The sequence below is a fragment of the Podarcis erhardii genome (genome assembly GCF_964252035.2).
Source record: "Podarcis erhardii genome assembly, chromosome: 10".
NCBI classification, from domain to species: domain Eukaryota; kingdom Metazoa; phylum Chordata; class Lepidosauria; order Squamata; family Lacertidae; genus Podarcis; species Podarcis erhardii.
Window position 1 is genome coordinate 71,516,719 of NC_138500.1, and position 15,800 is coordinate 71,532,518.

Sequence of the window (15,800 nt, forward strand, 5' to 3'; positions counted from 1 at the left end):
GAAGGCATGTTTGGCAAACCCTCACCATGATCAACTCCCACCCAGAAACCTATGTCCCCACTGTGGAAGGACATTGGCCTCCACAGTCACCTACGGACACACCGTTAAGACCATGCTCATGGAAGACAATCTTACTTGCCTACGAGTGAACGCCAAAGAAGAAGAATGCTACCTCTGGAGAGTTTTCTCTTACTACTGCAGAAACAGAGTGTAGGGGCTTGGTTAATGAAAACTCTTATCCAATTAGCCACCATGGAATAAGAAACTTATTTTCTTCTGAAAGAGTGATTTAGGCAGAAAGAGATCAAAACAATCTCTACAGACCTACAGAGCAAATAAATCTTGGAACAAATGCAACATATGTGGAAGGTGCATTAAAAGAGCTTTCCTTATTGGGTACCAGGCAGGCATCTAAGGCTGATGCGCTTTGATATATTTGTGCTGAGACCTTGTTTGCTTGTCAAATCAGCACAGCCTGAACCAGCTCTGTTCCAGGATTCTAGCTTTTCCTGTCACACCAATCTACACTGCATGGATAATCATTTTGCTGATATTGAGTGGAATAGCTAAAGCAGATGGCTTTGGCCAAAGGTGTGTTTGTGTGCATTAGACTGGCTGATGCTGAACGCTACCTGTTTGAATACATGGGAGTAGAGAATCTACTCTAACTCACCAGCCTCTTTTGCTTTGATGCAGGCTGCTTTCCTGCTCTGGGTGGGATGGGAGGAAAGCCATGCCAAGAGAGGAAGTCTGTCCCTTCTCAGGAATGCTCTTCTCAGTGGTGCTCTTCTTCTCAGCTGTGAGGGTCAGGGTGAAACCGAATATTGCCCTATCTGAAAGAGTGACTCTTGCTCATAAATACTGCTGAAATAAAATTCAAATGGTGTTACAACAACATGAACACGAGTCACACCAAAAACTGTGGTGGAGCTCCTCTTGGAGTTCTCACAGGAAGTTTTCGTAGAAAGTCTGGTCTGTCAACCAAGAATAAGTATTACTCAAAAGTAAGTACAGTGGTACCTCTGGATGTGAAAGGGATCCGTTCCAGAGCCCCATTCGCATCCTGAAGTGAACACAACCCGCGTCCGCACATCTGTGGTCACAATTTGCTGCTTCCGCACATGCGGGTGACTTCATTTTGAGAGTCTGCGCATGCGCGAGCAGCGAAACCCGAAGTAACGCGCTCCATTACTTCTGGGTCGCTGCAGAGTGCAACCCAGAAATATTCATCCCGAAGCTGCTTCAACCCAAGGTATGACTGTAATTGCTTCATCCCTGAGCCACTGGAGCATAAAACAATGTTTTACTGGCATCAGATGACCACCAAACAAAATGACATGATCATTAGTAAGAATAAGCTCAGTGTCTGCTCTGATGCTGTTGCTCCCATGAGTTGGTGGCTGGGATTTAGCAATACTTGAGGAATTTGATTTCTGGGCATTACACTGTGAAGTGATCTGATATTCTCTCCCCAAGACTAATGTGTGGAACTGGATGTATTTATTCTGCAAACTTCGCACTTTTCTGAAATTTGTGATACTTTCCTTGGCTCAAAAATACTGCCTAAGACAAATGTGTATTATAGCATAAAATACATTTTAAAATGTGTTTTTTAAAAAATATTTTGTGATAAAATACATAATACAATATGCATTTAAATACAAATGTTTGCAGTTGGTGTCTTTTTCCTTAGAAAAACCACAGATTAATGTGAAAGCAGGACAGGACAGACTACTAACACATGCAAAATTGATCTGGAAGAAATAGAAAAGGCTTATTTTGCTTCCATGATACAACTTTAATATTTGAAGGAGATGAGAAACTGGTCAAACAGATGCAAAGCTAGTCTGTGAAGTGTAAGGACCTAATTACATATTAAAGGAGCAAAAGGGGACCAAACTGTGTCCACAAATCCTGCCTGTAACTGATACAAAAGGCAAACATAGCACCTGATCCTATATACATATATCTTTTCTTCAAAGGAGACAAATACAGTAGATAAAACTTCACTAATTAGTGATCAAAGTCAGGCAAAGGATGCATATACATAGAGCAGCCTACTTGCAAAGAAGATCCCCACCCTCACAAATTTGTAGGCATAAGATGGGTTCCAGACTTCTCAGCTCTATCTATGGTTTCCCAAAATGCTGGCATGCAATGAGGCAGGGTGAGAAAGTGGCTGCATTTTCATGCATAAAAGTATCTGAAATAGCAAGGAAGCAAAGGCACTGGTAACAGAACAGGCAAAAAAAGGAAAAGAAGAACTGAGAAAGGGTTTGCGAAGTTATACCAGCTATAAACACAGTTGCCAAACTGTACAAATATTATCCTAAGGTCTAGAATTTGCAAGTATTTTCTACAGTCCTTATCCCAACAGACCTAAGAACTGGCCTTTTCACTGGTAGTTTTCCTCTTATGAAATGCTCTCCACAGGGGCATACGTCTCACACTATCACGATCTACTTTTAGGTGCTAGGCCAAATCCAAATAACTTTATTGTACTAGCCATAGGACATGACAAATCTGAATCAAAAATAAATACAAGCAAAAGGGGTGTCGTGCCACAAATAATGCTCTCTATTTAGTTCATTGCTATATTGTCCAGGGTTTTCATTCTGATCTTTTTGGTTGCCAAAGCAAAAAGGGTGACTTTATGAGTCACTGAAGTGTTTACATTGCTAAGAAGCCATAGGACCTTCTCTGTATGGATGGTAAGGTGAGAAATCGCCTCCTGGGTCCAATGTATAGTGGGCAATATAGGAAACAGTGCAAGATGTCTTCCACCTGCGGTTGCCCACATATTCAGAGTCTGTCTTCGTACGGTACCCTGTTATATCATCTGTCTAGAATGGCGGAGGGCATAGCTTGAAAATGCAGCTCAGTAAAAGAGAATCTAAGTGAGGCTGGCTGGAGATTCAACAGGTAACTTAAAATGGGCCGTTTTTAGAAGGGGGAACCAAGGAGAGCGTTTGAGGATTAGATTGGTTGAAGATCATGTAGTGATTCTGTCCAGTGGCACCAATCCCTGAACTGGCGTAGGTGCTAGGCAAAAACGTTTGTGTTTATCCAGGCCTTTGTACTATTTTGGGGGTACATTTTGTGTAAAGAAAAGTGACTAAAAGTACAGTAAATGATTATGAAAATTCTACTGCCTCACATGAAAAATCATTCAGATATCCATGCTACCCTGTTTCTGTACCATTACTCTGAGACTTCTAGCTGTCATATTTTCCTTTATTTTAAAAATTGACAATCATTATTAACATAAAAATTAACAGCTGCAATTCCAGACGGTCACATTGAATCCAATGGAGCATACGCCCTAGTAAGTATGCTTAAGTAAGTATGCAATCATATACCCTCCTACCTGGGAGTAAGCCCCACTGAATTAAATGGATTTACTTTTGAGTAGCAATATGTAGTACTGCAGTGTAATGGTACAACTGAATACGTGTATACTCAAAAGTAAATCCCAAATTGACTTCAGTGGGACTTTCTCCCAGGTATGACTGTATAGTTGTCAGATTTAAGTTATATCAGATGTGAGGAACATTTGGCCCACCAGTTTTTGCTGCACTCCCATCAGCCCTGGGAAACAAGTCCAAATACCAATAGATGATGGAAGTTACAGTGGTACCTCGCAAGACGAATGCCTCGCAAGATGAAAAACGCGCAAGACGAAAGAGTTTTCCGTTTTTTGAGTCGTTCCGCAAGACGAATTTCCCTATGGGCTTGCTTCGCAAGACAAAACGTCTTGCGAGTTTGTTTCCTTTTTCTTAAAGCCGCTAAGCCGTTAATAGCCGCTAAGCCGCTAATAGCTGCTAAGCCGCTAATAGGGGTGCTTCACAAGACGAAAAAACCGCAAGACGAAGAGACTTGCGGAACGGATTAATTTTGTCTTGCGAGGCACCACTGTATACTTCTGCTGCATCTGGAGGGTTAAAGATTCTCCATACCTGAGTGTAGGAAGAAAGAAGGTTGAAAAAACAACAACCAAAAGAGAAAACAACAAAAATCCAGCTAATGTAACTAACTGAAGTTGTACGGGATATTTTCTTATTAGCACTGGATGAATCTGGGACAACATCCCTCCCTCAATCCAAACACCATTCAGCACCCAAGCAAGAACAAATATGGTAGCATGGCCTAATTTAATTGTATGGCTCAACTCCAATGTGTCAAATTTGCCTGAAGGGTTAGAGGTGGCTTTACAGTACGAAGAAAACAAACACAGAGCAAGAGCAACCACCATCCTTATTCCCCGGAGGCCTGGAAAACATTCCCTGCAGCAGGAGGATAAACCGGGTTTCTGCGGTGGGCGAAAAGTAGGCAGAAGTGTCAGAGAGAAAAGTTGGATTTGCTGGTGACCAAGGAGAAGAACAGATTGTGTCCTCTTCGTGTTTAATTTAAGAACACCTCCTTATCCTTATTTCACTCTGTTAGCAGGATGTTTTTAGATAACATTTATCTTTACAGCTTTTTTCTGGTGGTGGTGAAAGGGCGTTAATGGACTCTAGCAGGCTGCTGCGCTGCAACATATGGCTACCCTGTCTGCTTTTGTCACTGAGCATTTCTGTCTAACATCCGATGCGTACAAAGAGGCTTATGTAAGGTATTTTTGTTGTTGGAAGTGAAAAACAATGTAAGAAAAGTGAGAGCATGCAATATGTCTTGGGTTGCTTGCCGGAGTGCAGGAAGCATACTTCATTTTCATGATAAGAAAGCGTACCTGGGACTTCCTTGTTAGTTTTCTAGGTGGAACTAATCTTTCCCCTGCTCCCTGGTGGACAGTATGTGAAACCCAGGCCAGGGGAATGGAGTGGTCCTTTCCCTCACTCCCCCTTCATGAAGAGAGGGTGTCAACATGCATAAAGGTCAAGTTAAAATGAAAAATAATGTTTAGGGCAGGCATCCCCAACCTGCGGCCCTCCAGATGTTTTGGCCTACAACTCCCATGATCCCTAGCTAACAGGACCAGTGGTCAGAGATGATGGGAAGTGTAGTCCTAAACATCTGGAGGGCCAAAGGTTGGGGATGCCTGGTTTAGGATATTTGGATATGAATGAAGTTTAATCTGTTGAATTCTCTCACTCTTTTTTGAGAGAACACCGGACTCAAACACTTGCCTTGGCCTGCAGCCTCTCTCACCTGTGGTCTGTCTCTGTGTCCTGATTCTTCCTGAACTGAACTTTGATCACATGACTTTTACTCCCACTACTCAACATTTATCAAGAGGCAATATTGAGCTACACAGGCCAGATAAATGATGCAATCACAGTCCAGCAAACATAGCATTTAAAGAAGATAAGCAGAACTGGAAGGAGATTAGAATGAAGAAGTGATCAGGGGGGATGGAGGGTTACCTGGTAGCTGATAAGGAGAAGGCTCAGTTATGAGAAAGTGCATATTGATGCCATCTTGGATTCAAGACAGATTTTTAAAACTATAGCAAACACAAGCAAGAAGTGCACTCCTGGACCAGACCAAAGGCCCAGCTAATCTAGCATCCTGTTTTCCGCATGTTCACATGTAAGGCCAAACCACAGTTTGCCTCTCTGTGTATGAGCCACAGTGAACATGAACGAAGCATCAGGCTCACTTATTGCCCTTCTCTCTCTTCTTCCTATGTGCCAAACTTTCTTTCAGAGTCAAATAATCTTGGTTTAGCGTTATGAGTAAATTAAGAATCCTGGTTTAAAACAAACAATGCTTAGTTTAACAAGCCAGTTTCATAATCCATGGTTTGAATTGTGCTTGTTCAGTAGCTAATCTTTGTTGTAAACGGATTGCTGATTCATGCAGAATGCTAAAACAGATTTCCTTGAAACTGAAAGTAAACACGGAAGTCCTAATTCAAGCCACGCACAAGAAACATGCAAGTCCAACTCTTCACGTGGGCTCACTTAGGAGTGTCCATGTACTGCTGTAAATTGTGGTATGCTAACCAAAAACTTCCAGGAAGCCCACAAACAATAAGATGGATTGTGTTGACAGATAGAATGAGCAGGAAATTTGTTCCTGGCATAAGACGGCCGGTGGGTGGGATGGAAGGACAGAAAAAAGTGAGGACAGATTAACTTTCCTGAAGTGAAGAAAGTAATTCAGGGAAGGTAGAAGGAGAATAATGTCTAGGGATTTGAAGTTGACTTAGTAAATGTCAGGGGTCTGGTACACAGAAACGTAAGATGGGTTCGTAGCAATGAAAGAAGGATTATTTCAACAAAAGTATACTGAATTAATAGAAGCATTGGGATCACAAAAGGGAATCCAGTTAGAGAGAGTGCAGCAGTCAAGGTGTGGAACGGAATATAAAGATTTAGCAACAGCGTGGATATGCAGGACAAAGTAAATGGGAGAGTTGATTGAATACCCCACCCCCATTGTATGTCTAAAACAGGGGTCACCAACCTTCTTGAGAAAGCACTGAGGGTGCTAATTATAAAATGGCTGCTGTGGGGTTACATCACATAAAATGGCTATCACATCTAAAAGAGCAGAACAGAAGGGCCACAATACGGTGCAGGTATGCGACCCATCTCTCTCTCTCTCTCTCTCTCTCTCTCTCTCTCTCTTTCTCTCTCTCTCTCACACACACACACACACACACACACACACACACACCATCTAAGGAGGAAGAGGTAGCTACATCAGGCCATGTACACAGAGAGAAGCCATTTGCAATTCTCCTCTGGTCAGAATGGTAGGAAGGTAGTGCTGGCATCCAGTGAGATGTAGGAATGTTTAAGGCGGCCATTCCATGTGGAGAGACCAAGCCAGTGCAGCAAGTACTGAGCAGTAAGAGCAAACAGTCTCTAATACAAGGTAGATCTTTGAGAAGATATTTACTTAGACCTTTCACAGGCAGCAAGGGGCACAGTGTGACCCCTTGCCAAAAAGAATCACAATGCACTTTATTAGCAAACAATTAATAGTTTTCCTTAATGATGCTTTATCTTCACAAAATGTATACAAGCAAGTGATGAATTACCATGTGTGAAGTACAATATAGTTTTAATAGTTAATTCATGATGACAGAGTGTGCTTGGGGCAGGGAACTGAACAGAGGTCTTTAGGGTCCCAGCTAAGTGGTCTGCCAAAGCACTTTTCCTATCATACACAGTGGATAATATGCTACCATGTCTAGTCCAGTACACAATGTATGGTGTACAAAAATTAGATAGGGAAAGCCCTTAAGCAAAGGATATGAAGGGAAGACTCCACTTGAAGACTTTCCATTCCATTCCTACAATGAGCTGCTGTGTTTTTAATGACCATGTCTGTAACATGGGACAATCCAGCAATACTAATTTTGTAGCTGCCAGATCCTATCAGGTGACTCCACTCTGCTAACATATGCAGCCAGCTTTTATTTTAGTATTAGACTCAAAGGTCTCGTCTAGGTTTTGTCTTTATGTATATGTGAGAGGATTCTGGCAGGCACAGTTAGACTCTGTGTGACTCCTTGACTGATCACACAAAACGCAGAGGTGTTAGGATCAGAAGTGGAGCTGCCCAGGGGCAAAACATGTTGGAAGAATACAGTCAGAAAATGCACTGCCTAAGGGGTGGAAGGAAAGAGGAAGAGTACATAAGGGTCTGGAGTTGCCAGTAAGGAGCTGGGAAGGAAAAAAAGAAGAAGGGAAGTGTCATGGGCTGGCTGGAAGCAGAAGAGTCATGGGAGACACAAGCCAGGGAATCCCCTAAGGAACTCTCTGGGGAAGAATGCTCAGAACCAGGGGATTGGTGGTGGAATGACAATGAATGAATGGTCAGAGGGAGAAAGCAGACTGGTGATAGGAGAGGGAAGAAGCAGACTGGGGGGAGGAGAGGGAAGAAGCAGACTGGGGGGAGGAGAGGGAGGAAGCAGAAGAGGTAACAGGGTCTAGTGAACAGAAAGAGACTGCAGCAGAGCACAGGTCAGACTCTGAGGCCTTCAGTCAACTGCTTCACCAGGGGCAAGACCTCCTAGAAAGAGTTGCTGAGACCACTAGGCTGGGGCTGTGGTTTGTTTTCTGGAATAAATAATTAACTTCACTGCCTTGGTTGATTTATTGTTTTGTTGCTGACCTATGCCTGATTCCAGCCCTGACAGGAAGGAAGGATTGGCAGGAGAAGGAGGGAGTCTAGATCTTATAGATCTCATTAAACACAGCTGTCCTCAATAATGAGGGGGAAACAGGATAAAACCAAACAGGAAGATAAACTTTATTCAATGAAAGAAATTGAAACCTGGTGGAATTGCTGGATTAAACACCAAAGTTTTCATTGACTACAGCTAAGCAGTCATTTTTATCATCCTGTGCCCTGGGTAACACATTTCCATTAGGCTAAATGGTCTAATTAAAGCTGTTCTGAGCAGGTATCTCAGAAGGAACTTTATTACACAAAGTGCACAGGAATTTAGACAGATGACAAACTCAACTCGGCAAAGACCATCCCAATGGTCTATCTACACAACTTATGTGATTATGAGTAAGCGTTTGTTTTGTCCCAGTTTAGCTTAGGAGAATATGCAGGTGATTTAGAAGATATTTAGAACATCTGAAGCCTGAGTAATAAGGAACTGTGACGTGGTCAAGGCAGAACCACCAGTGGTGGTTGTTATGAACAGTAACAAGTCTACATAAGCCTCGGGTTCACATTCGCACCCTCCCCTTTGTATGTTTGGGAAGGAGATTTATTCTAAGTTACAGTTTCCTGTTTCATCCTTTCATATCCTGGTTAGATATATTAGCTTGAAGAAGGGCTACAGTTGAATTACTGAAATAAATGAACTTTTCCACGATATTCTAATTTTCCGAGTTTCACCTGTACTTCTGGGATAACACACACTCTTTATGCAAAAGATTGAAGGTTCAGCCCCATCACCTCCAGGCATGTCCAGGAATGACTCCTGTCTGACACTCTGGAGAGACCCTGTCAGATAAGGTAGACCAAGGTGACTAACCAGTGGCCTCCCATATGCAATTGGATTACGACACTCATTATCCCTGATGATCAGCCATGCTGGCTGGGCTGATGGGAGTTGGAGTCTAATGACAGCTGGAGAGCCAAGTGTACTGTTTGGTAGACCTTATTGGGTAAGGTGGAACGATTGTTTAACTAGGTACAGTACAAAGTTGCTTCCTATATCCGTAACTGCAATTTTCAGAAACCACGGTTTCCTGAGTTTGGATGAATGGGAATTTAGGTTCAGAACAGGTATTAAAGCTTTAAATCTTCTATTCTTCTGCCTGAAGGGAGGGATGGCATGTGAGTCCAAGGTTCATTCTGGCTTATGCTGTTAGCAACAAATAATGGTTTGTTGTTATGTGTAAACCAGGCTTGATGCTTATAATACTAACAAGCATACAAGCAAAGACTTCCTTGCTTCATATTCCCAGAATGAGCCGTGTGTGTGTGTGTGTGTGTGTGTGTGTGCACGTGTGTGTGTGTGTGTGTGTGTGTAAATGCAATAATTAAGGGAACATTGGCCCAATGGATCCAGCACTAGGAAGAATGCATGCGTGGAGTGTTAGAAAGGATGAAGTGTAAAATGCATAGAGATAATGTATACTAGGGAAGCTACAATAATATGAAGTCAAGATTTAAAGTTAGGAATATGGGGCATCCAGGATTATTGCACACAGATCAATGGAAGAAGTGAGAATTTGGCTCAGCAGTTTCCTGGAGTAAATTAGGGATATAAACTGTTTTAGGCTTGAACGCGACTCCGCGCGCGCCTCTGGTGCACGATTTCCGCTTGCATCCAGGGGCAAAGTTTGCTTCCAGGACCATGTACTTCTGGGTTAGTGGAGCTTGTTACCTAAAGTGTTCACAACCAGAGGTACCACTGTAGCCATTCATCTAGGAGCAAGCCCCACTGAACTCAATGGGACTTTCTTCCTGGTAGACCTGTATAACACTGTGGTGCTAGTGGGATAGCAGACGTTTTCATTCTATCTGAATAACTGCATGTTATTGTACTAACACGGTTCTTATGCAATATTATCAATAACTAGAACATTTGGCTTGAATGCATTCTGTTCTTGCCAGAAATAGTCCTATCCTTGACATCTGCCAGACAAATACAAAGCCCGCAATGAAAGGAAGTAGAACCGTGTGATAAAAGTCTCTTATCTGAAACTAGAGGAAGCTTTAACTCCAGCCAACAGGAAAACAATTTAATTTTCTTATCGAGACCGGTACTGCAGATTGAGATAGCTGAGTTATGTGCTTAGTTGAGTTATGTACTTTTCACGGCATTTTCTCTTCTAAAAAACCCCCAGCCGAATGTTTGCTACTTATTCTGTTTTCCAAGTAACATTTGTTAATGCCTCTTTAATACAGTTTTAGTTCGGTTTGCAATGCAACTTCCACTTGATTTCTCAGAGCTTTAGCAACCAGAAAATGCTCAATAACTAAAAATATTTGCTTTTTATGTTGCTCCATTTTTTTTTTAATCATTGCTCTTTGGACTGCTTACCAATCCAGTTACTCATGGTTGAGGCTTCATTCTGCTCCAAGGCAGACTTGAGGGGTTTTCACCTTACTTTCACTGGACAGCAGGCTTTTATTAGGCATTTAACCAACTTATCTGTTACGACTTAGGTGGAAATGACTTTGGGCAGCATCTAAGCATAAGGTGGAGCCTCCTACAGGGTCCTGAGAGGGTGACCAGCTCCTGGCCTGAGCTCAGGTGGGCTGGGTATGGTACTATTCACTTCAGATTGCCAGAGAGATTCCAGCTGCATTGGTCTGTGCTGTGATGGGTCCTTTTATGCTAGTTAATTTCCACAGATCCTCTAATGCGCCTGCCACACAAATGAATCCACCTGCCTTCATGCAGGTGGCTTATCCAGATTAAACATTTTTTTTAAAAAAGGTGAGCATTATTAATCTACATTTTTTAAAAAAAATCATGTTCTCAGAATAGGCAGGTTTTTTAGTGATGTCACAAGCACTAGCCAATCATATTCATAGGAGAGAAAGAAAAACACATTTCCTGAATTTAATTAGACTGCAGCACCGTGTCTCCACCCCCCACCCCCAGGCTTGCCTGAGAATGGAAACAAGTACATGGATTTAACAGTAAACACAAAATGCTAGCAATATACTCAAAATATGACATCCGTCTTCATCTTTAAAAATGCCTAAGATGACATGATTTCACAGTTCCCTTTCTTGGCTCCCCAGCGTAGCAGAATACCATAGGAACACAGGGAGCTTCCTTTTGACCCATCTAACTCCATATTGTCTACACCGACTGGCAGCGACTCTCCAGGATTTCCAGCAGTAGTCTCTCCCAGTGGTACCTAGAGATGCTGAGCATTGAACCTGGGACCTTGTGCATGCGAGGCAGGTTCTCTGCCACTGAGCTACAGCCCAGGCTGGCAAACACTGGTTCTCATTCTAAACCTCGTTCTCCAGATACAAATTATTGTTTCCTTGCAGATATCTAAAGATATGTGTTAAGGGAGCATTTATGTTTCCAGGTGGTTTTACTAATTTCTTTTGTTATTGTAGACACCCCAAGATATCATTTTGGTAGCCTGTAATATACCTTTTATTGCAATACAGTGGTGCCCCACAAGACGAATGCCTCACAAGACGAAAAACCCGCTAGACGAAAGGGTTTTCTGTTTTTCGAGGTGCTTCGCAAGACGAATTTCCCTATGGGCTTGCTTCGCAAGGTGAAAACGTCTTGCGGGTTTGCTTCCTTTTTCTTAAAGCCCAGGGAATTCTTAAATACCCAGGGAATCCGCGCTCCGCAAGACGAAAAAATCGCAAGATGAAGCAACTCGCGGAACGAATTAATTTTGTATTGCGAGGCACCACTGTATAAATATGATTGGATTTTTGAGAGGACATAACATCATTTTCATGTGCAGGAGATAAACCCTCCATATTTAAGAACAGCTTAGGAATTAGAGCTGTACTTACAGCGTCAGGTTGTTAAATCCCTTTGGATATAAACCTTAGGCAAAGGTAAAGGACCCCGACAGTTAAGTCCAGTCACAAACGACTCTGGGGTTACGGCGCTCATCTTGCTTTACTGGCCGAGGGAGCTGGCGTTTGTCCGCAGACAGTTTTTCCGGGTCATGTGGCCAGCATGACTAAGCCGCTTCTGGCGAACCAGAGCAGCGCACGGAAACACTATTTACCTTCCCACCAGAGCAGTACATTTATCTACTTTCACTTTGACATGCTTTTGAACTGCTAGGTTGACAGGAGAAGGGACCGAGCAATGGGAGCTCACCCCGTTGTGGGGATTCGAACCGCCAACCTTCTGATCGGCAAGTCCTAGGCTCAGTGGTTTAATCCACAGCACCACCCGCGTCCTTACTGCAGCTTAAATAGAAAAACAGATATGCTAATTGCCATCCATTAAGTTAGGACACTCACAGAGGCTGCATTCACATGAAACACAGAGCCAAACTATGGCTTAGAGCAAACAGAAGGGCTCCCAGGGAGAAGATCCAAGCCGCTTTGCTCCCTAGTCCTTTTAGCACAGCACAGCAGCTAAACCAATGCTTGGCTTCATGTGTCATCTGAAACCAGGCTCATAGTTAAGCTCTCTTCTCCTTAACTACTACAAAAGAATTCATGTGTTCCGTACGAATGTGTGAATGAGTGAGCCAGCCTTATGAATGAGTGAGCCACCCTCACCACCTAGATACTGACTTATGTCCTCCTGAAAACTGTATGCAAGGCTCTCCCTCTGGAGGATCTTCACACTCATGCTTATCCTACTGTGCTGAGGGGGCATGGCCAAAGCACTTGTTGGCATCGAGTGGGTAGGGCAATCTGTCTCGTACATGAGTTCCCATTCACACATTTAATGCTGGATGCCTTCTGTGTGAGCACGGCAGAGGTGTTGATCTGATTCGGAATTTGGTAGGCTATTTGGCCTGAGAAATGGCTTGGTAGAGGAGTGCCAAAATTAAAGGTTCCAGAACCTAAAACTGAATGAGATGTAACATTTTGATATTTCACCTGGATTACCTGACCACTGAAGGACAGCTGAGTCTAGAAGCAATGGTAATCTATCTCACAACTAGTAGTCAAATTTTCAAATAGCTGGCATTAATTAATTCCATTTGTATCCTGCCCTCCCACTGAAAGGAGCCCAGGGCAGTAAACAAGTGATAAAACATCTTTCTTTCTTTTTTATTCCAATACAGATGCAGACTGGAGAAGTTTTGTTGAAAGAGGAAAAGGAAGGGCATTCCAAAGGGCAAGAGCCACAACACTAAAAGCCCGATTCCTTTAAACACTGAAACTAGCACCTTGAACCTTGTCTAGCAGCTAATTGGCAGTCACTGCAATTGTTTCAACAGCGGTTGCTGATATCCTGCTCCAGTGAGCATTTTGCACCAGCTGCAGCTTCCAAACTAGCGTCTACCATTTCTAAAATTCAACCTAGAAGTTACCAGTGCATGGATGGACAACAGTGGTCAGGATATTCCAGTCCAGAATTGCTGCAGCTCCTACCTAGCCACTGAGGTCAGCTGGGCCTCTAGTGACAAAGACGGATCCAGGAGCATTCCTGACTACAAACCTGATCTTTCAGAATAAATATGACCCCGTTCAAGGCAGGCAATTGACCAACTATTTAGACTCAGGAACCACCACCCACAATCTTGCCAGTATTCAGAGTCTGTTTCTTGGGTCTGATCCAGCCTGCCACCAAGTACAGGAGGAAGCCCCAGAAGTTATTTTCTCTGAACCCAGATCTGAAGAGCTTCACTTATAAATTGGATTTATTCATTTGGAGTCTATAAATCTGTATTATTGGTGTATTAATGTGCTGGTGATTTAAGCTTAGATTTGTATTTTTTGTCTTCCACTAGCATTTCAGGTTATTTCTGTAAGTGTTCTTTTAATATATTCAGTCTTATCAACAAACATTATTTTGGGCTATGTGTTGGTCTCTGTGAAGCAGTTGTGTGATAAAGGCACTTTGATGTTTACTGGTGATCATATTTGGAAATCCCGATAAAGCCACAATTGACGGGTTTGCTATGGAAGGTTTAGAATTTGTTGACATACATATTTACTGCAGGTATTGATGTGAAATAGTTGCCCTAAGGATAATAAATGCCCAAATTCAAATGTGAGGCACAGAAGCTGATTAGTATCTTCTGATAATGGCCTCCCAGTCCTACAGTAAATATCACATATAAACACAACCAATTCCTGCTCTTGGGATAGGCTATGATTCACAAAACAGCAGAAGCCAGGATCCTTGCCTTTAAGCCAGTTTAGTCTTATTCAGTTCAGTGTGCTAAGTTATCTGAAAAGCGTGAGTGTCTCTGCTGGCTCAGTTTGTGCCCTAAAAAGTAATCCGGTTATTTAACAGCACTGCATGATTGATGAAGAGGGCCAGGAAAAGAAGACTTGCCAGCTGAATAGTAGGCAAGATGTGGCCATTAATTCCTGTTCACACATGGTTGAGAATTAAGCAGAGTAAAATGCAAAGTGCAAATCTTTGGAGCACCTGCACATAAGTGTGTGAAATGCGTAGATACAAACATGACACAAGGGCAACATTGAGATGTTATGCTTTCTGTGCTATTAATACATGGAAACAGTTTTCAGCAAACAGAGATTAGCTGACTGTGAGATAACTGTGAGATAAGCAGGCTGATTAAAAAAATAATGTTGCTTTTGCTCACAATTTTAATGCAACCCAGCCCAATCCATCTTCCAGTAAATGCTGCTGGAACAATAATTGCTCATAAACCATGAGGTTTTGAGGCATCTTAATGGTGCTAGGAAGAAAACAGCCCCCTCTCGTGTTTTTCCGTGTTTAGCTTCTTTCTCTCCCCCACCCCACCCCCAGTTCAGAAAATATAATTCTTTCAAAGCTCATTGGAATGTCCCCAAGTGTAGGTGGCCTCTCATGAAGCTACTCTGGCTGGTAGTGGCCTGTGTAGTCTGCTCTAGCCATTTCCTTCTCTATGGTCTGTCTCCTCCTATTACTCTCTGGTGCATTGTTCCCACATCACTGATGGTTTGGATGCAGTTTGATCCTGCAAATGACCACGACTGCAGTTTGGCGAGGAGGCAAACTTGAGATGCTGCTTTTAGGATTGGTGTCTGAGTTTCCTTTTGTGTTGTGACCTTTATATTACGAGCTTGCCAGCAGGAATTGCCTTACTTTTATTGCACTTATGTAAACCACTTTATTTTATGCTTTAAATAATTAATAATTAGTAATGGCACTCTCCAAATATTTCTCCCTTAAAGGAACATTCACATATCAAGAAACTAGAGCAGTCTCAGCCACCAACAATATTGAGCAGTAGTGTATGAGAACCATAAACCCTGCCCATATTCCGTACATCTTAGGATATGATTTGGGAGGGAGATGCATTTCAGGGGAAAGCTGCGTAGCTTGCCATGAAGGGGTAATTTCGGGATGCTTGAGGAACAGATGTGGAGAAGCAGGCACATCCTTTCACGTCTATATATTATGGCAGGCTTTTAGTGTGTAATTTTAGATCTTGCTGCTGCCTGATTTTACTATCATTCTCACTGTGTTAATGGATCATCTGTGGTCTGCGGCAGTTTTTAAAAAACAGTAATTAGATTTTACTATTATGTTTTATTAATTTATGTTTGCGAGCCACCCAGAGAAAATGGTTATGGGGTAGCCTCTATATATGCTATAAATAAATAAGTTTAATTAATGTGTGTGTGTTTTTGAATTTATTATTATATTTTAAAAGCCTTTAGCCTCTCTGAATATGTTAGCAGATGGTAAGGGAAGAAACAATTTATTATCACCTTTTGTAAAAGTTTCCAGTTATGTTATC

General features: G+C 42.4%; 1 protein-coding gene across 19 annotated transcripts in view; it reads right to left on the minus strand.

Moving 5' to 3' along the window:
- Positions 1-15,800, minus strand: part of MAGI2 (membrane associated guanylate kinase, WW and PDZ domain containing 2) — a 618,960-nt gene that overhangs the window by 172,959 nt on the left and 430,201 nt on the right. The gene's annotated exons all lie outside the window — the stretch shown is intronic.